This window comes from Passer montanus, unplaced genomic scaffold, assembly GCF_014805655.1.
Source record: "Passer montanus isolate IOZ18808 unplaced genomic scaffold, ASM1480565v1 scaffold57, whole genome shotgun sequence".
Taxonomy (NCBI): domain Eukaryota; kingdom Metazoa; phylum Chordata; class Aves; order Passeriformes; family Passeridae; genus Passer; species Passer montanus.
In genome coordinates, this window is record NW_024370705.1 from 3,544,369 (window position 1) to 3,561,190 (window position 16,822).

The 16,822-nt window shown below is 45.1% G+C and overlaps 1 protein-coding gene across 4 annotated transcripts in view; it reads left to right on the plus strand.

Moving 5' to 3' along the window:
* Positions 1-16,822, plus strand: part of PXN (paxillin) — a 53,196-nt gene that overhangs the window by 8,265 nt on the left and 28,109 nt on the right. The window lies entirely within an intron of this gene.

Below are 16,822 nucleotides of genomic sequence, written 5' to 3' on the forward strand. Positions count from 1 at the left end.
AGCCCCGCGGCTGGGCTGTCCCGGGCCGAGCCGGGGCAGGCGCTGGCTGTCCCGGCCGGGAAGGGCGCCCTGCGCTGCCGTGCCCGCCGCAGCGCGGAGCGCGCTCGGGTTTCAGCAGACATCTCCCCCCTGCCCGCCGCAGCCGCTCCAGCCTGCTCTGGGCCGAGATCTGAACTTTGCGCGGCTGCGGACTGGGGAGCCCTGGGGGGATAAGCGCAGCCCGCCGGGCTCGGAGCTCATCCTTCTCCTCCCTCTGCTTCTCCCAGGTGTGCTGCATTATACGGGTTCCCGAAACCGTGTAATGGAGAAATGTCAGGCAACTGGTCCCAAGGGAAAGATCTAGAGAATTTGAGTTCCTTTGGTACCAAGCCGGAAAGGGTGTGGATCTGCCAAAATCCCTTGTGCTCTGGGAGGCATTAGGACGACTGAGTTCCGCTTATGAAACTGATTAAATCAGACACTGGGGAGGGGCTGTGATCCGTTACTTCCATCCTACCTTTAATAGAAACCAGACGTTCTGTTGACATATAGTCCAAGAAAATTGCAGGTTTATTTCTGGACCTGGAAGCTCACATTACGGTGCTGGCATAAAGCTGGTGGTCACACCTTCAGAAAACAGACTTTGAATTGGGCTAATGATAACACTTACAGGGCAAGGAGTCCATCTGCTGCGTGGCTTTCTGGTGAAAGGTGTGCCCTGGAAGGTTCATCCTTGGGGAGCAAAACCCTCTGCTTCAGTGAAGTAGCTGTTGGTGAAAACAGAAGTAATTTCTACTACAGCTTCTTCCCATGGTTGTTGTTCCTTTAAGTGGAGACAGTTCTGTTTACCTTTTCTCATATCCCTCATTCTGGTTATCTCTTGGAGCTTTGTGCGAGTTCCTGGCGTGCTCAGGAATGCACTGCTAGTCAGAACAGGATTCACCCGGTCTGTGTGTTGACTTGATGAGTAGCCCTTCAAGGTGAGCATGCAGCTCTGTGGAGGGCCAGTTTAGTGTCTCACCAGCATGCTCTTCAGTAAATCATGGGAGCCTCCCTGTGCCCTCTGCAAGAGCTGCATTCCTGAGCACTGGTAGTGTAACTTCCCAGTCGTTGGAATAGGCTACTGCAGTCCCCTAACATTTTTCTTTCCTCTGTAGGAGAATTAGGGGTGAACTGTAAAGAAATTGTGAAAAAGATCTGAAATTGGCTTGTTTTTCTGAGCTCTGAAGTGTATTGGGACAACCAATAGTTAGAACTTTTAGTCTGAGCAACTTGATTTCATCAAGTCTTAATTACACTGCGTCTGTCTCAATTTTTGTGCAGCCTTTCAGACTGGACAAGATCTAATTAACAGTAGGCAGCTGAACAAAAAAAAAGTGTGACCCTTTCTCTAAGCTTTCTGTAGTGTACAGAATTCACCAAGGAAAAGCACACCAGCTGTTTTCCCTCTGTGAATCATTGTTAGCCCAAAATGGCTCAGTTACTGCTCTAAAGCCATTCACCTTGGGATGCACACATAATGGAGCAGTGCTGTGTTGATATAACTCCCCTGAAATAAGTCAGACTTTCGAGCTCAAGTGAGAGTTGTTTGCTTTTCTTTCCTCATTATCTATGGGTGGATTATCTGAGTTGTGGATTAACTGTGCCATGGATACAGACGTCTGCACTGGCTCTGTCCAGAGTCAGGCTGGTTAGGCAGGACTTGTTGGTTCAGGCACAGTGCCATGTGGACAAAGCTGCTCTGCTTCCAGGGACAGTTTTGGCCCAAAAGGAGGTTGATATTGAGCTGGGACTTGCAGGTTCAGAGTTGATGTCAAGTAAAATCAGCTCAGATACTTCCACACCTCGCTTCTGAATCTGTGTGAGGCAGAAATGAGCAGTGAGTGAAGGGCCTTGCTGGGCATCAGTGAACCTTCACAGAGACGTTGGTGTGTCTGTTCTTAATTCCCTGCTTTTATCAAAAATCTCCTCCCTCTCCCTAGAGCTGGAGGATTTGATCAGTGTGTACATGTCCACTGTAAAATGGAGGTCCAGAAGTATCTCAGCTTTGTTCTTGGACTGGACAGTTTATGAAGCATATGAGAATGGATTTGTCTTGCTTTGAGGACTCATTTGGAGTTGAAAAAAATCTTTGTTCCCTTTTCCCCCCCTCCCCCAGTGCTGAAGAAGCTCACACAGGAAACTTTCTGCAGGCTGGAGCTGTGCTCCTGTTGTTCTGGGGAGCCTCGGTGGCACAGGACACGCCGTGCTGGGGCTGGGTGGGAGCTGGAGCAGCCGTGCTGGGAAGGGAGGAGAGCAGCTGGCCAGGCCTGCCCAGATTGTCCCCTGCACTCCCTCTGAGGAAGCACATTTGCGGATGTGCTTGGAGTTTGACAGGAAGTTTGCTGGATGAATTTGCTGTTCTGCAGTGCTGTGAATTGGCACAGAGAGTACAGCTTTGTCCTAAAGAGTGAGAATCCAGATTTGGGGCTCTTGCCCCTTTCAGGGGATTGCCAAAGCACAGCCTGTGCTTCCAGCACACAAGTGACCATCCACACATACTTTATTCAGACAATCTGGGACTCTGAATGAGATGTTGAGTTACTGGTTCTGTGGTGCTACCTTGTCTAGGTAGTGTGAGGGAACAGATCTGTTAGGGTCTGCTTGTTGCAGAGGCAGAAACCTAATTTGTGGAACCTGTCATGTATTTATGGTGAGAGGAGGAGGAGAAGAGAAACTTTACATTGGTTTTAGTCAGAATACTATTTTGGATTTTGACTCCAAAAGTTTTTTACAGCCTTTTTCTGAAAGGCTTGTTTGCAAATACTACCGGGAAATCTTTTGGTAACTCCAGACAGAAATGGTGTGGCTTTTAGAAGCTTTCATTTGATGAAATTCTCACTTCTCTACTGCTATTAAAAAAAAAATTGTTTTCAAAGGCTTCAGATATTTTTAAACTGGATTTTGCAATCAAAAACAAAACAGCATTCACTGGAGCTTGTAAAAGGTGTTTTACAAAGAAGTTATATCTGTTTAATGGAGACATGTTTTAGCTGTCCATGTCAATTAGGTTGCGAGCTGCTTTTTTTTTAGGTGTGCTTTCTCACTTCTAGAAGGATTTTTCTTTTGCATAATGTTTTTCTAGCAATTGGACTTCAAAATTCTGGGTGCATAGTTCAGGGGCACAAGAGATTTTGCTTTATTAGTTGTTTTCCTCTGTTTTAGGAACTCTAATCCACCCTCTCTTCAGTGCTTAATCCTCTCAAGATTGACTTTAAAGGGAGCAATCTTGCCATTGATTTTTCATGGGAGTGTGGAGGGAGGTGCATGTGTTTCCATCTGTCATCTGTCCTAACATTTGGAGGATTGCTGTGCTCTGCAGGGCGGTGCTGTCTGTCTGTCCCTCTCCAGAGGAGGATGCTTGCCTGTTTCTGACTCAGTTCCTTTAGTTTGGGAGTCATAGCTGTGGGTTTTGGGCTCACTTGACTAAAAGTTTGCTGTGAAATTGCTTACGGTCAGCTACGCCCAGGAAATGGTACTGGGGGGAAGCACTGGAAAAGTAATTTGGTGCCTTGGCTCTCTACTGGCTCAGATTTCTGAGTCCTTCCTGCTGCTGGGCGAGAAGGCTGTAAACAGAACTAATGCTCTGCACAATGGGGTTCTGACTTGTTTCAGCTCCTTAGCTGTTGTGACCCCTGGTGAAACAGGGACTTCATTGTCCTCAGCAACTCAGACAGGGAGTCCTCTGCCTCAAGCAGTGTGTGATGCAGAGAGAGGCTTCTTTTCTTGTTGCTCTGTTTCCACGGGAAGGCTGGACTCTGTGCTGTCTTTAGCTCCTTTGTCCTTCTCTGGGAGAGGTCAACTTATCCTAAGTGTTCAGCTGCCCTCCTGGTTAAAACTGATCCTCCAACACCATCTCTGCCACTAGAGAAACAAATGGGAAACTTCTCATACATCTTCATCTCTCTCTCTCCTTTTTCTTCCTTTCCTAGGGATTGTGATAATTCAGTTCCTCTGGATCCCTTTTCCCCACCTCTTGCCCTTTGAAGTCTATCTATTTTATTAAACAAGTTGTGAAACTGTATAAATGACAGCTAAAATTTTAGTCTGGCAGCAGAACAAGGACTAATAATGCACTTCTATTTAGATCAGAGTTGGTTTTCTGATCTGCAGCTCAGACAGACAGATAAATCCCTATATTAAAGCTCTGTTCCTAGAGGGGGGGAGAAGCCTGTCCATGGCCACAAAACAAATCTGTTTGAATCGCCCTAATGTGTTAGTTGTGATACCCAGAATCTGATGCAGCTTTGGAGACACAGCAGATTCTGAATGCAGTTGTGTGTGCTAGTGGAAAATCCGTGTGAGTGAACAGGATCTCTGGTCCTGGTTTCCTGCTCTGGTCTCAGCCTGTGCTTCCCTCTTTGTTGCTGATGCTGTGTGTCCCTTTTTGTCTGATGCGGAAGCTGTTAATGAAGATGCTCTTCTGTTCCAGCTGCCTGAAAGTGAGACATTGTCTGTGGGAAGCTTTCTCACACTGTGATAAGATGATGAGGTTTAGGGAGTGAGTTCCTTGCTCAGTTCAGGCCTGTCCTAACTAACTGAGGTTTAGTAACAGACCCTGGGAGTACAGGTTAACATGACTGTTAGGATATTGCATTTTAAAATGTTGTGCAGGGAACTGTCTCATCTGAGGCAGGATTGATTACTGCATCCAGTAGTGCAGAGTAGAAACAAGAAGTGGCACCGTTACTTTCCACTTTGGTTGAAGTTGAATGGGTTAGAGAGTAAGTTGTGATCTCAAATTGGTTTCATTTGATTTAAGTGCTCCCTGTGGCCATTTCCCTTGCTTGTGTCCACAAAAACTGCTGGACAGTTAATTACATCAGCAAGCTGATTCTTCTCAAAGTCATTTTTTTACGTGGACAGTGGACTGGGAAGGGAGGCTACCTCTTTCAGCTGTGGGTTATGTTGAATATAGCATAAGGTAACCATTTCTCCACAGCCTCAAAAATGTACCCTAACTTAAGGCATGTTGTTTCTCTGTCTGTGAAATGGATAATTACTCCTTACCTGCAAAGTGTGGTTACACTGGTTGAGATCTTTGTGTTTCTGAAATAGCTTCCAGCTGAAAAGCTTCTTTCAAGCTTTTCTGGTCACCATTGCTGGAAAAGTTTACAGTGGGAAGTTTGAATTGGATTTACAAGTTTTTATTCCTTTCTCAGCCCTGTTGAATATTCCCTCTGTGCCTTTCTGATTGCTCATCCTTTCTTCACCCCCCGTTATGACAGGCTGTGAGTAGGGAGAAAAGATGTTCTTTCCCTTCCAAGTTCCCCACAGTAGCTCTACCCTAGTCTTTCCCTTTACCACAGAGCCTCGTGAAGTCATTCAAGGAATGTTGTGTGCTAAAGATATACCATAAAAATAGGAGGTGGGTGATGACTTCCTCATATCAGTTTTAGCTCTTTTTCCCTTTCATGTTCATTCTCTTTGCAAATGGCCCCAGCTAGCTGGGGACAGTCTGCCTTGGCCGATGGGTGTTAAAATCCATGCTTTCTCTTCTGTGCATGTGTGTTTTTAAATCCCAATGAAACAAACAAGTTGAAATGGCAACTGGAGTGCTGTGGAACAAGTTTGGTGTTTCAGTTACAGGAACTGAGTCCCTGAGGTTATGTGTTTGTGCTGTTTAGGAGTCTGGTAAACTCTTTTTCTGCTCACACAAATGCAGCTTTTTTCTTTTAGCAGACAGTAACTATTCTGAATTTACATGGGAAATTTATCTAAGCAGTTTGAGACAACTGTAAACTGAGGAGCCAAGAGAACTTATGGCAGTCCACAGGGGGAGGCAGCCTGCATTGTTAGTGCTTGGCTCCTTTTTCTCTGGACTGTCTCTACACTGTGAACAAGTTCAGTTCAAGTTATTTAAATGATGATGAGATAGTCTGAAGCTGTCCAGTGCAGCTTGTTGTGCCACTTCTCACAGTGTTCTATTACCATGTGCACATCTGCAAAGATGGCTCTGCTGGGTGAGGTACTGAGTGGCTGGCAGCATGCAGTGGAGTGTAGCTTGATTTCTTGTGGTTTTTTACTGTTTATTGCATGTGTTTAAACCTCTAACATTTTGCAAATAATTTGAAGAACATTAAAAAAAAAGAAAATGGCACTCCAGGGAATAAACCTTGTGAATGACACTCTGCATGGGGAATTGTGCTTTAAATGGCTCAGCTATAAATCAGACTGTATGGGGGCTCCAGGAATAAACCAGTCCCGTGTTTTTGTCACAGAACTGAGCTGGCAGACAGAATTAATCCTGTGTCTGTCTAGGTGCCTCACAGGATCTTGCTTTGTTTCATTGCTGAAGAGGAAGGCGAACAGAGAATTTCACTTTGTGCTATGGGGAAGTTTGTGGTGGTTCAGGGACTGTGGTTAGGCTGAGTTCTAATAAGAGCAGGAGATGGTAAAAGAAGCCAGAGGTAGAAAAGGTCATGGGCAAGAGGACTGTAAATAATTTGCTGTGGATTAGGGGCTTAGTATTCCCTTGTTTTATCCTCTTTCATGGTCCTAAACCAGTTCAGGGCTTCTCTGTGAAAAGGTTTCTTTTGGGTTGAAGCCACTAATTTCAGCTGGGTCAGAAAAAAAAGCCTAGGGCTCACTGCATGTCACTTGAGGTTACTGGTGCCCCATGGACTGGAATAAGATGATGGCTTGGCTGGTCTCTGTTGCTCATTTTGTTTTACCATTAGTTGCATCCGTTGCTCCCTGTTTCTCAGCATCAGCAGCTGCCCTGGGACTACATTTGGATTGTGGGTTTTTTTTTTTTTTCCTTTTTTTTTTTTTCTGCTAACAAATGACCCCTTTTGGGCAGAGGTGATCCCCAAGAATAAGGTACCTGGAGTAGTACTTCTGGTTTGAAGCTCCTGTTCATTATGGTTTTGTATGGGAGATGTTTTTTGGGCTGTGTAGGCCTGGTCAGGCAGTGTGACACACAGCTGGAACTATTCTGCCTGGCTGTGAGCAGCTCCAGCAGTTAGACAGGATCCCTGCAGAGAGCTGGAGCACTGGGGGAGGGAATGAAATGCCATTTCATCCACGTCATGAAATCTCTTATCAGTGGCCAGCTCAGGGTTGTGGGTGGGTGAGCTGCACTGGCCTGAAGAAGCTGCCTTTTATTTCTCCTGTGAAGGATGAGCAGCTCAGCACTGTCAGTCAGGCTGAGAGCTGTGGAGTGGCTGTGTGGAGTTTGAGATGAATTTGTCAGACAGGTTCTTATAACCCTAAGCTTGTAGTTTTCAATCTATCCTGCGTGTGTTTAATCTGAGATTTGCTGCTTGGCTGTCCTGAGCAGTTTGCTCGGGCAGTGCCTCGCAGCTGCTCTGGCATGCTGCTCCTGTACTTAACTGCTTAAACCCAGTGCCTCCAGCACCTTCTGTCTTGGGTCATGCTAAAAAGCCTTGGTGTGAGTTTGAGAGAAAACCTGTTAGGTTATCATTCATTTTTCTGGTAGGGTTGGTTAAGGGCTTCATTTGTTGGATGCTACTTTCCCATCAAATGTGAGTGAGAAATCTGCTTGGAACAGATCACCGTGGTGTGGCTGTGGTGATGTGAAACTCTGAGAGCTTCTGGGCTGTCTGGATGTGCTGCAGCCCCCTGATTGTCTTGCTTGTGTGTGGGATGGGAGAGGCAGTGGGCAGGAGGCATTTGGAGCAGTGTCCGTGGTGTGCTCCTGTCCTTGCAGGGCTGGGAGGCTGCTGGGGAGGAGGGCTTGAAGGAAGGGGCTGGGGGTGGTGCAGGGAGGAAGCTTTATGTAATTCTTGGCTGGCTTTTGAATAATTGTTTTAATGAAATGGAATGCAGTGTATTCAGTATTTGCTTGGCAGAAACAGCCTTTTTTTTTTTTTTTTTCTGTCTTGAAGGGGGGAAAAGAGTTGGACTTGCTCTATTTTCCAGCTGCTTTCAACACTCTAGGCTTGGATTTGTCATGGAGATAGAAGTGGAATATTGTTCTTGGTGAGGGGGCAGTTGCACTGCTGTGCATGTGTGGGACATTGTACTTTAGATATGTAAGTGGCAGAGCCTGGTCCCTGGGTTTCTCTGAGGGCTGGGGTGCCAGTGTGGTTTGAGGTGGAGCAGGTTAATTTTAAAGCACCCAACTGTAATGGGATGAAAGTGATGTAAGTACACATCCATATAAAATATGTGTGCATCCAGGTACTTGATAAGAAGATTCATCTCTTTTGCTCTGTGCCCTAGTTCAGGGCATAGCAGGGAAGAACATGATGAGCTGAGACAAAGAAGTCAACTTAATTTGCAGTGAAGCAAATGTGTAGGCACTGGGAATCTTGACTTCTCTAGACTTGTGCAAAGCAGTCTCTCCAGTTATCTCAGAGGATTGGTGACTTTTATCATGGGATTGGTGGAGGGACAATCAGAGATCATGCTGAAAATCCTTTTTTAGAAAGCAATTTGAAGAAGGATTTATTTCATGTACCTCTGAAAAGGAAGTTTATTCTCATGCTGCTTCTATTTCAGTATTGCTGCCATTTCCATTTTTGGTCAGTGCTGGAGATCGGTCTCTTACTCATCTCTACCTCCCGAAAATCTACTTTCTTTTTAGTCTTTGCAATTTTTTTTCTCAGTTGTTCTTTTCTGCAGTCAAGAGTTCTCTTGTGAATAACAGCCTTTAGTTGATAGAATAAAATTTTTCTTTATCAAATAACAACAACAACAACTTGTGTTCAGGACACTGAGATGAAGAAGGTGTCATGAGTTTAATTGCTTTATTAATACTGCTCTTGGTAAAATATCCTCACTATTTCTCTTGCTGCTGCTGAAACAAGCAAGAGACTTGTGACTGGTACTTGTGTCATGATACCAGATGAGAGGTACAACGATGGGTCATTTACCTTCTCATGTAGGAGGAGATAAGAAAACCTTAAACATTCTCCAGCTCTTCTCCATCCACTGGCTCCAATATACTCCAGTTCTAAAAATGTTAGTTTTGTATCTGAATTTAACAATTTTCTTTCTTTCAGTGGGCCAGTGTCATGACATTGTGAAACTCTTGAGCCACATTCTTCTACCAATGCTAAAAAAAAAACAAAACAAAAAAAACAAAACCAAACCTAAGCCAGAGCCCTAAGTCAGCTACAGAGCCATCAGCAGTCTCCATCAAATTGCCACCCACATCTCCCAGAGTGGACTGGGGGACCAGTTCCCACATTCATTTCTCAAACACTGTCCTCCTTTCATTCCCAGAAGCTGTTTTTAAAGTCAAAAGAAGCTGCTTTAACTAGATTTTTAACCATGTGCTTCTTGGCCCCTTGTACTCTGTTGTCTTTCAGAGCTGTTGCTTGCCCACTATCTGCAATAACTTGGGTTATTTTTAAATTACAGTGCAGTGCTCATCAGACTGAAAGCTTCATTTTAAAACTTTCTACCTATTATAGTTATAAGCAGTACCAACATCCACACAACTGAAAAATGTGAAATATTTTGTTGTCATTTCCCCCTGCCCTGTTCTGTGAGTTTACATTGTGCTTTTGGCAGCGCTTTGTGTAAAGTCAGTTTTTGATGATGACTTACACTTTTTGGCTTACAAAGATTTCAGTGTTGGTTCCAAGTCTGCTCCCACCCTGTTGCAGAGAACCTTTGCAGAAATGAAAACTTCTTAAAAGAAGCATCCACCATTTTGAGAGTACTTCCTTAATAATTAGATTTTTAACAAGCCAGTTAAACCACATTTGACACAAGTTCCCATTTTTAAAAAAGGGAAACAACCCACTTCAGTGTGCTTGGCAGGTCAAGCTTGCAAGTCTTTATTTATATCTCAATATACCAGCTTTTTATCTGGGTGAGATTTGCTGGGACTCTGTATCCCCTTATTGACACAGGCTTTTAAATCTTGAGATACCTTGATTTTTTAAGGGTAGATTTGCATTTTTTGAATATTCTTTACATTTATGCTTTTGGGAGCTATGCTTGTTACTTACTGAATGGGAAGTTGCTGAAGCTACTGAAAAGTATGTGTTTCAGGGTCTGAAATCTGTCAAGTCTGCATTCTGATATCCCATTTAAGAGCCTTCAGGATAGGAATGCCTCCATAAGACTGTACTAAATATGGGTATGATTACAGAGTCTCTTTAGTTCCCCATTCTTTATTACTGGAGTCCTCCTTTTGCTGGTAGCCAGGGCACTCTACATCTCATTGGCAGAATTGGTTCTTCTAATGCTTTTAATGAATTCAGAATTCTTTTAATGAATTCAGAATTTACACTAGTATTTCAGTCCTTTATTTCATCATCTTTATGTGTGTCTCAAATTTTGTAACTGGCACTTTGCCTAGATGGGTCTATATTCAGATCTGTTTATGCTGCTTGGATAGGATTTCCACAGCTTAAAAGATGCTGTTTTTTCCCCTCAAGTTCCATGTCCATTATTGCATAACCATGCGAATCCTACTCTTCCCTTTATTGGTAATAGGGTCCACATGCTTTCCTGTTTCTGTTACTTTTAAAAAGGCAGATAATTAACTTGGAATGTGCAAGCTCTGTCAGTATTTTGACTGCGACTGTGTCCAAACCCATTTTTACATAAGCAGCTGGAGAGGATCAGGGGGATCCTTAGCACTGTTGTTCCTGGCAGTGTGGTTACCTGTGTGCTGTGGGGTGGCTGAGGTGGTGGTCCTGCTGCTGCTGAAGGGGAGAGGGCTTTACTTTTACTTATCCTTTCTCCTTCTGTGTTGTCTGGCTGTTTGGACATAGCCCTGCCTGCTGTGCTCATCTCTTTCCTGACCCAAAAGAAGACAGTCAGCTTTTTTCCACTGGGTGTGTATCCTGTTGGACTGGTTCACAGAGGGGTCTTGTGAGAGCCAGAGCCTGCACAAGTAAGTGGCAGCAGCACATGTCTGGAAGAGGGAGTAAAACCTCTCCATTTTTGGCAGTGGTGAGCTGTTAATTCGCCTTTTTGCATCTTATGAAACTGTATCCTTCACTCAGGGTGCTCAGTGTCCAGGGGAACTCCTGTGCTCCTGTAAACCCTGATGTAACATGTTTTCCTTCCCTAGGTGAGTTAGAATCAGCACTTACCAAATCATGATCTCCAAGCTGACAAGTGCTTTACAGCTGCTGTGAGGGGTCCCCTTGAGAGCTCAAATCCACACCCTCCTCATTTCCACCTGAGGGCTCTGGAGCACAAGCACACCAGGATTGCTGCTGCCCAGAGGTTTGGAGACCACTGCTGTGTGTTCACAATGTTGTGACTTGCCACTGTTGATTTCACACTAAGCTACTGCTTAGAAGCTGTGATCCAGTGCTGGATCAGCATGTGTTGTAACCTCAGTGCTTTTTATGACAGCTTCCAGTTGTACAAATTTCAATCAAGTACCAATGCAGGGCTATAAAAATGCCCTTTTCTACCCTCTTTTCAGTGGGCATGTATGGGCACCTAAAGGGTTGCTTGTTGTAGCTGGGTGCTGCACACCTCTGCATTTAAGCCTTGAGCTTTTGTTACCAGAGCTGTGGTTTAAAATCCAGTGTCTTGTTTCCTGCTGGTTCTGTTCCCATCCTTGGACTCTTTTGTCTAGTGGAGATCTCCTTTGTACCAGATTTGTCAGATGTTTGTAGAATGGCAGTGCTGTGTTTTGACCTAGTGCTTGTGGAGTAGCTGCATGCTGGTGTAGCAGGAAGGGTCTGGTTCCTCAGATAGCTGGCTTGGCTGAGCCCCTCTTCCTGTAGGAATACAAGGGAGCTGGTATTTTGTCCAGAGGCCTTGGCCCTGGAAATTTTCCCTGAGGGGTCAGTTCAGTGGCTGCTTGTTTGGTGTTCGTGAATATTTTCTTTTTTTTTTTTTTTGGCAGAGGAGACCAGATCCTGTTGGACTTTCCTTTTCAGAGGAAAGCCAGCAGCAAATGAAAATTATGTACAAGAAGGGTTAACTTAGTATTTTGCATGTGTAAGGATAAATAAAGGACTAAAAAAACCAGTGTGTTGGTTACTAGTGGTTTTGGGTTTAAGTTTTTTTTCCCCATCTAGAATGTTGGCTAAAATCCAGCCCAGGTCAGTAGTGAGGTGTTAACTGCTTAGTTGTTTGTGTAAAATGTTTACACTCCCTCCAGTCTGTTCCTCCCACCAAACTGGCCAGGATGCCATTTCATTCCTGTTTGTCCAGAGCAGTGTCCCTTGCTGTAGTCCGAGCCAGTTGGGTCAGGACTGGCCATTTGCTGCTGCCTTTGTCTGGGACTTCCTGGAAATGCCTGAGGATGTGTTTGCTGTCAGGCAGAGATCAGAAATAGATCTTGCATAAGAAGAGCCACTCCAGGAGAAGACTGTCAGAGGCTGTCCTTACCCTCCTTGCAGTCCAAAGCTGTTTCCAATTTCACAGCTGACACACAGGGAGAGAAATGCAGACTCTCTAATTTGTGCAGATATTTGTTCCTTGTGATCTTTTACAGGGCTAGGTATAACTGCCTGTTGAACACCAGTCAGTTTGCTTCCCAAAGGACAGGATTCTGACAACAGACTTGGTGGCAGGTGGAGCTCATAGCAGACTGCAGATTCAGGCTGAGAAGTTCCAACTTAAATATTTTTAGTATAGGCCTGAGAGTTAGATTTGCTTTCTATTCTGATATAATATGGACTTGCCCTGTTATGTTGGGCTGTTCAGGACTGCATCTCAGTTGTCCATTTCTGAAAGGCACATTTCTTTTGTGCTGTCAAGGAAGTGTGAATGTTAGGGTGAGGATTCTGATTTGTGAGCCTTGTTGGGATTCAGGTGCAGTGGCTGCAGACTTTACTGCCTGCAGTTACTGCAGGCCACAGCCAGTTCTACCCATACAAAATGGAATATGTGGAGGTTTAGGGTGTGGAGCTGTGACAGCTGTGACTGAAAAAGGCTTCCATGTGATAAGTGCTGTAACTTGTGGGTGGGAGCATCATCTGAGGACAGTGGTACTTAATCACAGCACTCTGAATCCCTGGGGGCTGGGAGCTGGAGTAGTGGGTAAGGCTGTTACATTTTAGGTATCACCTTGTGATCCTTCTCTTGTGCAATCTCTAATTCTCTGTCCAGTGAAGCAGAGCCCAGCTTTGCTCTTCAGCATTGTGCAAACCTTGAGGTTAGATCAACTTTTGCATGTGCTGTGTCACAGGATGTGCCACAGCTGTGATGTACAAACCCTTGACAAACTTTTCCTCATTCTCCTGAAGATTGTTCATGGAGCAGTGGAAGAATTTTTTGTGCTTATGCAGCTTTGGAAATGGTTTCCTGTTATTCAGGGCTCTGACAGCCCAGTGAATCTAGGTAGAAACGAGTCACAGGAAGGATTATTTTCTGTTTTAGCTTCACACAACCATGAATCTCTGGAGGCATTCAAGGCTTGTGTAGCTGGGTCTGGCATTCTCAGGAGCCTTTGGTAGCTGTGAAACTGAACATATTTATTTGTTTGGTAAGGAACATGGAACATGAATTCAGTTTTCAGCAGCTTCAGTTTTCAAAAGGTGTTTTTTCTTGGCATGAGCTGTTTGCTGCTCACCACTATAAACAGAGGGAAGTAAATGTAAGATGTTTCTTTTCACTTCAGGTGTGGAGAAAACCATGCTATAAAAAAGAAGATGCTGTATGTGGCAGGAAATAACCCTTCCCACCCCCTGATCTAGCAGTTCTGGAAATGAGAAATAAAAGGGAGGACACACCCCTGGGAGGGAGCAGCCTCTGAAAGCAGCTGTCACAGTGCTGAGCTTAGTTTGAGTGCTCCTTTTGGAGGCAATAGGTGTCAAATACAACAGCCCCCTTGCTGGGTTTGTATGGCCTTGCTTTCCTCCGTGCTGTCCTTAGATCTCCAGTGCCAGTAAGAGTTTGTTCTTCCTGGTGTTTCTGTTGCCAGCTTTTGAATGTGCTAGGCAAGGCAGTGGAGTGGACAGCTGAGGTTAATTTGAAAAACTTCAAAAGGCTACACTTGGTTTAGCAGCTTTTTGTCCAAAAACCATATTCAAACCGTATTTTGTTGCTCTGGAGCATTTTCCCTTCTGACAGGAGAAGGGACTTGAAGTACAAATCACTTTCAGTGTGAGGATGCTCAGCACATTTGTGACATATTGAGGAATATTTATCTCTGACCACAAAAGCAGTTATGTACCTTGTGGGACTTCCATTATCTCAGCCATGAGCTGTTCTGAGACAGTGGAAAGGGGACGGAAGTTTTGATCAGGAAGTTGAGAAGGGCAGAATAACTATGTGTTTCTTTTTTGTAGGTGGTGGTTCATTTCTCTCACTCAGTTTAAGCTGGAGTCTAGTTCAGTGTTCAGAGAGCTAAGTGGAAAAATTCTGGTCCTACAGGAGAATCATTTGTGGTTCCTTCACACAGCTTGGACTGTAGGCCAGGGAGTGCTGTGGATTTGTATTGTTTCATCCAGGAAACTGTGCTGACTCAATCTTTAAAGCACTCGCAGTGTCTCTCAGCCAGCAGGCTGAGTTGGTGATCCCATGCCCTGTGGAACTGGTTAAGATTAGGTTACCTCCCTGCCAGCCTGGTGATGTGAACGGAGCCAGCAGCCAAAGGATTTCCCAGCCTGCTGCATCCAAGATGTCAAGAGGTGGATCTGAGGTGCTCCCTCAAGGAATGGGGCTGTGACTCCCAGGGACTGTTGGTGTCAAGCTGCAGAGTGGTCAGCTGCTTCTCCTGCAGTGTCCTTGTGCCCTTGAGAGCCTTGCAGCTGCTGGGCTACACAGGAGCCTGCTGAGTGCACGTGATGCTCAGCGCCCCAGCAGCCTCACCCTGCAGACAGAAACACCACTGCAGCTCTGGGTGTCGCAGAAATGCATTCCTTTGCAAGAACATGGTGTGGGCAGGAAGGATCTAGTGGTGACATTCATGCTTTTTCAGCACACCCACACATTAATAGCCCTCCTGCCCATCTGAGGGGTCCGGTGGAAGGTCTGAGCTCACATGATGGCTTCTGTAGCATACAGAGTTGGCTTACCTTCAGTTTTATAGTCAGGAGTCTGTCAAAAGCTCACTCTTCAGCTCAGCAGCACAAATGAGGCATCAGTGGGTGCACAGCATGTGTAGCCCTAGGCACTGAGCCATGTCACAGTTCTGGGGCTGAAAAGCCAAAATAAAATGTCAGTGTAGGTTCGGGTGGAAGCAGCAGGTAATGGTGAGGGATGTCTCCAGAAAAAGGAGCATTTCAGTTGGAGCTGGCTGCTGGCTGCATCTTTTCAGGCTGCTTTTTTTTTCTGGTCTGTATCTGAGCTGCAGATGAATTATGGGAATCTGACAGGAGGGTAGGTTATTTCTTTCAACTAATGGCAGGATGGGCTAGGTTTACAATTTGTGTTCTGGCCTAAGTTTTGAAGGTGAAAGTAGAACATTTCCATTTAAAGTAGACATTTTATTCACTTACTTGAACAAGAGCTCAATTCTGCCATTGGTCTTTTTTTTAATATATTTTTGAAATATGGTTGGATCTGTGCTTCCAAGAAACCTAATGCAAGAAACCTAATGAGTTTGTCTAAAACAAACAAAACCAACACCTCAGCAAGCTTCTATTGGATTAGTAAGTTGAATTAGTTCAGAAAGTGTCTGGTGATCAGCAGGGCAAGTTCCAGGAACAGCCTGGGTTTGCCTGGGGAAGGGAGGATCCCTGGGCCTTTCCCTTACACTGGCAGTGTGTGATGGTGTCAGCTCTGCTGGAACTACAGCCAGAGCACGCCAGGGGTTTGCAGTGCATCCCCAGAAGTGCAGTGAGTAGTTACTGATAAACTGTTCCTGAAATTGCTTCACACAGGCTGTATTTGCACACTCTTTTACAACCCCAGCCTTGGGGTGGTAGTAGTGCATGTTAGTTGTGACCAGTTAGTTGGCCACAAGCTCTGGAATAAACTCTCCTGCTTGGGTCTCAGTGGTTGGGAAAGGAAGCCACAGTCGTTGCTGCAGCTGCTCGTGCAGACCACATCTCACACTGCAGTGTCTTGTCTTTGTTTAGACATTTGCTGATAGTGGTCAGAGCTGGGTGCATGTGCTGCTGTACTGGCAAGGCTCACTGGTTTGGCTGTCAGTACTCCAGTTCTGGCACAGAAGGGATTCATGGTGCTGCCACCACCTGATTCCAGCAGCAGTTCTGGCTGCCACGGGGTGATCCTGGCTGTCACGGGGGGGTGATCCTGGCTGTCATGGGGTGATCCTGGCTGTCACGGGGGGGGTGATCCTGGCTGCCACGGGGTGATCCTGGCTGTCACGGGGTGATCCTGGCTCAGTTTGTCTCTGCAGCCTGGGGTAGCCAGGCGTAACTGCAGCTGGGAGGTTGCCTTTGCTTTTTGGGAGCACCCACACAAGTTTGTGAATCAGTGCTACAAATGCAAAGTTTTGCTAATTTTAAGGGGCAGCTTTGGTCTGAAAGTAGAGAGAAGCTTCAAAATTTTAATGGCTGTTGTCTTCACTGTAATTTACCATGCCACATACTGATATTAGTTTGGACATTCGTTTTGCTAAGCAGTGACACAAGACATGACTTGCACCAATACCTTGATAGTGAGAAAGCACAAGGCTTTAAACATTAATACGTTAAAGAGAGAGCTGAGTGATTTTACTGACCATGCCATCTGGACTTTCTCTAGGCAGATCTGGGCAATGTGAAGTAAAAATCTCAGTGGCTGCTCTGTACTGATACTCCAGCAGTTGTTAGGTCTGGAAAATGACTTACCTTTTGTGGCTTGAATTTTTGTGTCTCTTAAATAACAATCTTCCTCTGCTTCACAAGAGACCTGAGCACTTTTGTGTGTCCTGTGTTCTAACCACCTTCCTGACATATTGGTTAAATTTTGGGAAACTTTTAGATGTCATCTCAAAATGCTTTAGACAATAAACCAAACT